The sequence below is a fragment of the Antennarius striatus genome, chromosome 3 (assembly GCF_040054535.1).
Source record: "Antennarius striatus isolate MH-2024 chromosome 3, ASM4005453v1, whole genome shotgun sequence".
NCBI classification, from domain to species: domain Eukaryota; kingdom Metazoa; phylum Chordata; class Actinopteri; order Lophiiformes; family Antennariidae; genus Antennarius; species Antennarius striatus.
The window spans coordinates 20474076-20483622 of NC_090778.1; the positions used below are offsets into that span (position 1 = coordinate 20474076).

General features: G+C 40.0%; 1 pseudogene; it reads left to right on the forward strand.

Annotated features, from left to right (window-relative positions):
- Positions 1–4589: 4589 nt before the first annotated feature.
- Positions 4590–5023, forward strand: LOC137592931 (E3 ubiquitin-protein ligase RBX1-like; annotated as a pseudogene).
- The last annotated feature ends 4524 nt before the right edge of the window (positions 5024–9547 follow it).

Below are 9547 nucleotides of genomic sequence, written 5' to 3' on the forward strand. Positions count from 1 at the left end.
CTATATAATTATATAACTATAGAATTCAAATTCTTTATTTGGTTAAATAAAGTTAAATAAAATAAATAAAATTCAGAAATAAAATAAGGCTGAGTCTCAAATAGGCACATAAGCAGACTCTCAATCAAAATGAATACTAAAGCTGACTCAATACAGTAATTCAAAATGAATAGTATAACATTTCTCTAAATAAGGCAATATCAATAGTAAGATGCCAACAGGCCAGTGGTTCTTAACCTTGTTGGAGGTACTGAACCCTGTCGGTTTCCTATGCTCACTCACCAAAACCTTCTTTAGTAAAAAAAAAAAAAAGTTTTTTCAAATTTATGACATAAGTATATGTTTTACTGGTGTATTTAATGAATTGTGCATTAATGTCACCTTTTTTAAAGAACAAAACCTAGACAGTGCATAAACTCACATGAAATTACCTACCAGCAAATCACAAAAACTTGAAAATTGACCTTGACCTAGTTTTCTCAAGGTCTAGGTCACCATCTCCTTTACATACCCTTTAGAGTAATGTGCTTTTTGTTTCATCTTTCTATCTGCAACGGTTGCGAAGATATTTGGTGGACGAACTAACGGACGGATGGACGAACGGACAACAATTACAATACATCACAGCTTTGAAGCGGGATGTAATAATAGAAAAGATATTGTAAAAAATAAACATCTTTCTTGTCTGCTCCTCCTCTGTGCCTCCTTGGCGCTTTCTTCCTGATTTCGCTCTAAAGATTTTCCAGCTTTCACCCTTGTATTAAAGAGAATGCATTGCAGCCATGAAGGAGAAAGCAATGTGAGGCAAATGGGCCATAGGCACGGCTTGGCCTGGCTCTGAAGATCCCCGTGGACTGCAGATGGTGAATGTGTATTCACTACATGCATGGATGCAACCCTAAGTGGGACTGCTGCCCACTGGATAACATCCCATAACACACTGACATACGAATGCACAGATACCTATTCATGAAATTGTAAAGGCATATACAAAGGTGACCATTCAAGTTTCATACTAAAAATGTTTTTTCATATATGAATAACAAACATATGTATACATTTCTCTTCACACATGACTCCAGGAAACAAAATTCCTCTAATCAAGACAGCAACGTATTGTCTGCACATTGCCCTTGAAGGAACCGAACTACTACAGACACCGCACAGTCCCCCAATCCTGATTGTGGGCTAGGGAGCACAGGGGAACATAATTGCATGCTTAAACGCCTGAGAAACGGACGTCCAGTTTTGCTGAGTTGGTGTGTTTTCTGTGGCCTCATTGTTGGGACGTGCAGTCATGCAGCTCTTTGAGTCCCTGTCGGTGTTAATGTTGGGTTAGGGTTGGTTCAGAAGAGGAGGAAGAGGGGGAAATATTGTCTAGCGGCCAGATTTGTTCATTCCAAAACCGAGCTCTTTGTCCACTTCAACATGCCTGACAGGAGGAGGATCACTGTGACGATAATGGAGCAAAACTCAGACCGGAACCAGAGGCTCATCCTTCTTTTTAGTGTGTTTCTATGCCAGTGTCCAACACTGTTGCTGTAATGTAATCACAGGTTTTAAAGGGTCTGTGAAGCCTTTTATAGAAATAAAACTACATAAACACAAGAATGCACACATTGTATACACATGCACGCCATAACCAGTTACATTTTCTGGTTGATGTACTGAGCATGGCCGAACAAAAGGCTCCTCTACGAGCTGGCAGCGTAATGAGGTCTGGTTTGATCATAAATATGTTGCTTTACAGAGTTTTCCATCTCACTGCAGCACAAAAGGGACAAGCCATCAAATTCAGGTCATCAGAGGCTTCTACGTTGTAAATCAACTCACTGAGCAGAATCTGTTGTGTTACCACGGCCGTCTGTGGCCCCGAAGTGGTCAGAAGACATTCAAGGATTTTCCAAGCACAAGTGACAGTCACCTCACTTTTTTTTAAAACCTTTTTCTCTACTTCTGTGTTGAATACTGACTTTCTTTTTGACACAGAGATCTACATTGACCTAGATGACTGAGAATCTTCACAGACTCTCTGTACATTCCTTGTCGTGTATTTCAGTGACACTACCTCCATATCTCATTAATACAGAAAAAGAATGTATGATAGTAGAAGTAGAAGACCTGGAAAGAGAAGAGAACTAGAAGAGTCAAATTTTTTAAAACTTGATTAAAACACATTGCTAAGCTTTCACAATTTCCAGATCAGAATTTCTTTATTGATCTTTGCAGCATACTTGTTGGAAAACCAAAGTAATTTATCTCGTATGGGTGGACATAAACCATCACTTTCCTGGATGAGCGCTTTCTTTCACAGTCTGGAACTATTGAGGATGATAAATAAGACATGGCAAAGACGCCTTCCAACACAAATGACAGGAGCCTATAAAAAAATCTGGATAATTTTCTAACTGCTACAGAAAACACATGGTAGGCTAACATTTTTTTTATTTTTGTTTTTAAAATTAATTGGTTAAATGATCACAAGTTGCACAAGTGTTTTTATTTATCTGGGTCCTACCATTTCTGGTTAGGAGGGAAGAAGTCCACATTCATAACTCAACAAAATCGTACAGAATCGTTGTCAGAAGATTAGGAAAAGAGCAGACAAAATCCAGGAAACAAGCAAAATCACAAGGAAGTCCAAGAAACCTGAAGAATAGGATGAGTCGATGACAATCTGGGACCAGACTGAGATCTGAACAGAGCTTGAGTCCAGTGGAGTCTATGTGGAGATGGGAAGCAGGTGGCTGCAGCAACGCAGGAGACAGGAATGAGTGGATTGAGTGGGACTGAAATTAGGATACAGAGGACATGAGGGAAAATTGGAACTGGAACCATGACAATCTCAGCTCTACTATTGGTTTCAACATTGGTTTACAGAAGAGGCAGCAGCTAAAGTTTATCCTTGGATGTTGATTCAGGCAAGTAACACAATCTATGGTTAACACCTGGATCAATAAAGGTAAATGGAAGGCTTTTGTTGGCTTTAAGTAAGTACATTTTAATTCAGTGGAGGGTATAGTAAATTGACAGCAACTGAGTCATTAGTGGATGCAGAGGTGGACCGATGACGTCGGGTGAAATTTGAATGGTCCATGAAGAGCCCCTGTACTTTCCCTTTCTTCTCAGTTTCTCTCACCACCAAAAATATACAATACAATACAATGACTGCTTTTCATTTAAATATATTTTCAGGGAAAATATCAAATAATACATTTGAAAGTGTTTTTTCAGTATGAAAGACAAGAATTATTTTCTTTTTTTCTTTTTACTTACAAACTGTACATGAAGAAGGTGCAATCTGTAAAATATAAATTGCATGTGTCTTGTGGGCTGCAGTAGCTCAGGCCACAAAGACTTGACTCGGTGACTGGAGGATGGCAGGGTCAAGTTCAGTGTGGACCAAAAGTCTGGAGTGTGAACTGGTTGAAGCTTAACAATGACATCCCCAATAACTCAGTCCACAAGGTCTTGGCTTGGAGACAGAAGGGTGGCTAGTTCTAGACCAAAAATATAGAACTGGTAGCTGGTTAACTGGTAGCTGAATTCTTTTTACACTTGATTAAAAAAGGATATACTGTATGCATGGTTGTATATATTTTGTCCTCTGTATAAAATGTTCCACATCTATGGTACCTGAGATGCAAAAATCCTCAATCATGCTGGGTTTCAAAAGAAAAAAAAGAAAAGAAACACAAATCAAGCAAAACTCTGATACTTGCAGATTCATAGTGTTGTGCCTCCACACACCAGTTGTGTCAAATTTCAACAAAATTCCCTGAAAACGAAACATTGTGGGCCACACTTCTCAACAGCAAGGAATTTACAGTATAATGATTTGACCATTCTATGGAGTAACTGTTGAAAACACACTTTATTTAAATGTAAATAGATCCATGTAATTTCCTCTGTAACTGTCTTCAGAATCGTCACATTTAATCAAATACAACTTTTTGGCATTTGGTATCCAAACTACTGTAGCTAAGTTGCAAACGATGAGAGGAGGGGAAAGTAGCCAAACTTCATAAATGGTTCAACCCTTTTGATTAAAAACACGCATGCTATGTTGATTTGTTACATCATATTAATGTAGCTGTTTCCAGTTTTCTTTAAGTCAAGACCCACCCAAACCTTGAATGAATTATTAACAAATTTAAGAAGTGTAAACAAAAGTGCATTAATGGGAAAGCAAGAAGGCATGTGGAAAAAAAGAAGAAAATCATTCATTCTCAGCCTAATTTTCCAACTCTGCAATCAGTGTTTATGAAGTTAAAACTGTCACTTTTGGCAAGGCAATAATTGTTTTTCTCCAGAGGCAGATCCTGTGAGTCATGAGCGAGGGGGGGTGGAACACAGAAGTAGCGCTTCTGTGGTTCCTGGGAGTGGGACAAGACCTTCATTCAGGTCTTCCTCTCCAAGCACTGATTACAACTCTAGTCCAACACTGTTTTATTCAAATCTTTTCTTCTTGTTTTTCTTCTTGTTGTTCTTCTTGTTCTTGTTCTTGTTCTTCTTATGGAGAGCACATCGAAAATGGAGCCAAATAGCGTTTGTATTTCCTGCGGAACGACGTGAAAAGCGAATCTGATGACAAGATGGCTGCGGCTATGGACGTAGATGCACCGAGCAGCACCATCAGTGGAGCTAGCAAGAAGCGATTCGAAGTAAAAAGTGGAACGCTATTGCGCTTTGGGCCTGGGACATTGTGGTGGACAACTGTGCTATCTGTAGGAACCACATCATGGACCTCTGTATAGAGTGTCAAGCCAACCAAGCCTCTGCGACCTCTGAGGAATGCACTGTAGCCTGGGGTGTCTGCAATCATGCCTTCCATTTCCACTGTATCTCCCGCTGGCTGAAGACCAGACAGGTGTGCCCTCTCGACAAAAGGGAATGGGAGTTTCAGAAATACGGGCATTAACGAAAGGATTCTGATTATTATTGTTCAGTTTTTCCTTGGCTGCTCCAGGAGCCGCCTTTTATTCACCCCAGTGATCCCAGCTGTTATTTTACACCAAAATGTTCTTGTTCTGCTATTATTCGTACACAAATAAAGATTGATTTTGTCTTCTTCTTCCCTAAATACCTTTAGGAACATTTGGTGTCACAAAAATATCCTATGCACTTTAGTTGATGATCAACTCACTTTTGCAAACTTTCTGATATAATGCACTAATTTTTAAATTGTATTTCCTTTTACTTATTGGTTTTTAGTATTTTTGAAGCACTTGAGTACTTTCATCTAATGAAAAATTGTAAAATGTTCTGAATGTGATTAAAGTGTTTTTGCAGAAATCAAAATCTTCTTCTTCTTCTCTAGACCGAACAACATTACTGGTCTCACAGTGGCGTTGTACACCTTTCCTTTCATTTTAGCTGAAACTCTTCTATCACACATCACACCTGACACTTTTCTCCACCCGTTCCATCCTGCCTGGACAAGTTTCTTCACCTCTTTTCCACACTCTCCATTCATCTGGACAGTTGACCCTAAGTACCTAAAATCCTCCACCTTCTTGATCTCTTCTCCTTGTAACCCCACTCTTCCACTTGGGTCCCTCTCATTCACACACATGTACTCCGTCTTACTGCGGCTAACCTTCATTCCTCTCCTTTCCAAGAAAAACCTCCACCTCTCTAGCTTCTCCTCCACCTGTTCCCTGCTCTCACTACAGATCACAATGTCATCTGCAAACATCATAGTCCATGGAGATTCCTGTCTAACCTCGTCTGTCAGCCTGTCCATCACCATAGCGAACAAGAAGGGGCTCAGAGCTGATCTCTGACGCAGTCCCACCTCCACCTTGAACTCCTATGTCACACCTACAGCACACCTCACCACTGTCTTACAGTCCTCATACATGTCCTGCACCGCTCTAACACACTTCTCTCCCACTCCAGACTTCCTCATACAATACCACAGTTCCTCTCTGGGCACCCTGTCATAAGCTTTCTCCAGATCTACAAAAAGACAATGCAGCTCCCTCTGGCCTTCTCTGTACTTCGCTATCAACATCCTCAAATCAAAGACTGCATCTGTAGTACTCTTTTTTGGCACGACACCATACTGCTGCTCACAAATGCTCACTTCTGTCCTTAGTCTAGCTTCAAATACTCTTTCCCATTACTTCGTTGTACGGCTCATCAGCTTTATTCCTCTGTAGTTGCCACAACTCTGCACATCTTCTTTGTTCTTTAAAAGCTGCACCAGCACACTTCTCCTCAATTCCTCAGGAATCTTCTCACTATCTAAGATCCTGTTGAACAACCCAGTCAGAAACTCTACTGCCACCTCTCCTAGACACTCCCATACCTCCACAGGTATATCATCAGGATGGAGTTCCTTTCCACTCTTCATCCTCTTCAATGCCCTCCTCACTTCATCCTGACTAATCTTTGCTACATCCTGGTCCACAACCGTCACCTCTTCTAGTCTTTGTTCTCTCTCATTTTCCGTGTTCATCAACTCTTCAAAGTACTCTTTCCATCTTCCCATCACACTACTGGCACCTGTCAATAGACTTCCATCCCTATCCTTAATCACCCTAACCTGCTGCACGTCCTTCCCATATCTGTCTCTCTGTCTTGCCAACCTGTATAGATCAGTCTCTCCCTCCTTACTGTCCAACCTAGCATACAAGTCATCATAAGCCCCTTGTTTGGCCTTTGCTACCTCTACCTTCACCTTACGCTGCATCTCCCTGTACTCCTGTCTACTCTCCTCAGTCCTCTCAGTGTCCCACTTCTTCCTTTTCACCATTTCATCCTCTGCTCTGCCTTTGCCCTCTTCATCTTCCTCACCACCAGAGTCATCCTGCACACCACCATCCTATGCTGTTTGGCTACACTCTCGCCTACCGCTACTTTGTAGTCACTGATCTTCTTCAGATTACACCATCTACAAAAAATGTAGTCTACCTGTGTGCTCCTACCACCACTCTTATAGGTCACCATATGTTCTTGCCTCCTCTGGAAGAAAGTATTCACTATAGCCATTTCCATCCTTTTTGCAAAGTCAACTACCATCAGTCCTTCTGCGTTCCTCTCCTGGATACCAAACCTGCCCATCACCTCCTCATCACCTCTGTTATCTGCACCAACATGTCCATTGAAGTCTGCTCCAATGACAACTCTCTCACTTCTAGGTATGCTCTGCATCACTTCATCAAAGTCCAACCAGAATTTCTCCTTCTCCTCCAGCTCACATCCTATCTGTGGAGCATACCCACTAACAACATTGAACATCACACCTTCGATTTCTAGCTTCAGACTCATCACTCTATCTGACACTCTTTTTACCTCCAGGACATTCCTAACAAACTCCTCCTTCAAGATAACTCCTACTCCATTTCTCTTCCTATCTACACCATGATAGAACAACTTGAACCCTGCTCCTAAACTTCTAGCCTTGCTACATTTCCACCTGGTCTCCTGGACACACAGTATGTCTACCTTCCTCCTCTGTATCATGTCAACCAACTCTCTACCTTGTCCTGTCATAGTTCCAACATTCAACGTCCCTACTCTCAGTCCTATACTCTTGGTGTTCCTCCTCTCTTTCTTCCTGCGAACACACTTTCCTCCTCTCCCTCTTAAACCAACAGTAATCCAATTTCCACCAGCACACTGTAGGTGAACAGCACAGCATGGCGGTCATTGTTAACCCGGGCATTGACTAATCCGGTATGGAAATCATAGATTTAATTTGCATGTTTGATTTGTCAAAAGTTTTAAGTTGGATGGCCTTCCTGACACAACCCTCTGTATTAATCCAGGCTTGGGACCGGCACAATAAGACACTGGCTTGTACCCTCTTGCAGCTACATTACTGTTTTATTCAAATGAAACCCTGATTTAGCCAAATGATGCTAAGTAAGATTAAAGTCATTTGTCAGAAAACTCCTTGTCTAGGGAAACAAATTTTAAAGTTGCAGAAATCAATCCAGGTGGGTGTGGTCCAAACGTTTAATTTAACGTTGAACGGCACTTCCCTATAGTCATCAGAATAAATCATGAAACATTTCTTTCTCAGTCAGATCATGTTATGAAGCTGACTTTGTTTAATAGAACCCAAATAAACTCTACATCACTCATGTGCCATGGATGACTTTTATGAGCATGACCAAATCTAAATAACAACATTAAAGGGATGAAAAAGTAAAAATTAGCCACGGTTTGACTTCTGAAATTCAGCATACACGTTCATAAATCAATAATAATACAAGCATATTACATCACAGCCTAACATTTTACTAATGATGTTTGCATCTTGTCCTTTGCGGATATGTGATTATATTTTTCTTGTTTGTGAAAAATCACTGGGTTAAATTGAGAAGATTCAAATCCACAATCAAACGCATGTCTTTTTTTTGTGTGTATTTTTTGTATTTTGACCACAAGAGTAAAAAGAACACACACACACACAATACAAAACCAGGGAGAAAAACAAACTCCACACAGAAAAACTCGAAGTCAAAATTCAAACCCAGGAACATTTTCTGTGGGGTTACAATGCTGACAACTTCACTAAACTCAGTAAAGCATAAACTGTGTTTAATTTTGAAAGTGTCACATTTAAAAAAAACAAACCCTTCAATCACTCAATCCCTTTACCAAAATGGACTACTGTATACTTCTTGACTTGACTGCTGAAGATGTGAGCTGCAACTAGTGATTCTTCCCATCTCCATCAGCTTGAGCAGTAATGTATTATTGGGTATAAGCCCAGAGGAGATGTTTGCCATTGGGTAAGAGAACAACAGTGTGTGAGATCTGGTGCAGTATGCAGACCCTTGACAGTGTTTGGGCTTTCTTTATGGGAACATCTGTGGCAGCTGCTCTATAAATTCCCTGTGCTGAGAAAACAGGAACAATAAGTTCCATTTTTGTATTTCAGTGTACCATGGCAAGAAGTGGACCTAGTCGTGCCTCATCTGGAGAACTATGGCCAATGTTTAAGGAAAGACAAATAGGGGATGAAGAACTGCAACAGTGGTATTGTATGTCAATCTACAAAGAGACAAAAGTGAGCTCATTAACCCAAAAGAAGAACACAAAAAACATTTCTTGACTATATTACTGCATGCAACAAAAATTCAGATTTTTAGTAATTACTGTGGTTTCTTATTTCTGTTATTTCTTTTGACAGTGAACAATATTGGTAGATACAGTGTGATGATACTGTGTTGTTTTCTTTCTCTTTATCTACACTTTTTTGCAATCTGAAGGTTTGTCTTTAAATTCAAAAAATATTTATCATGAAAGGTGTATAAAGGTACCTAGTGATGTATCAGGGCCTCACAAGGGGTTTATCATAAGCTTTAGTATTTTAATTTTTTAATGTTGTTGGAACATTAAGCACAGAACTAAAAAGAGCGCAGAGTACTGTTGTAAGTTTACATTTACTACTTTTTTTTTTACGTTGTAACCACAATTTTTGGATTAGATTGAAGCAATTTTAATTTACCTGTATTTAATTTAGATCACACCCTGCACTTTCGACACAATGACCGCTATTCAGATTTCGATTATTTTTAGAGTGCAATTA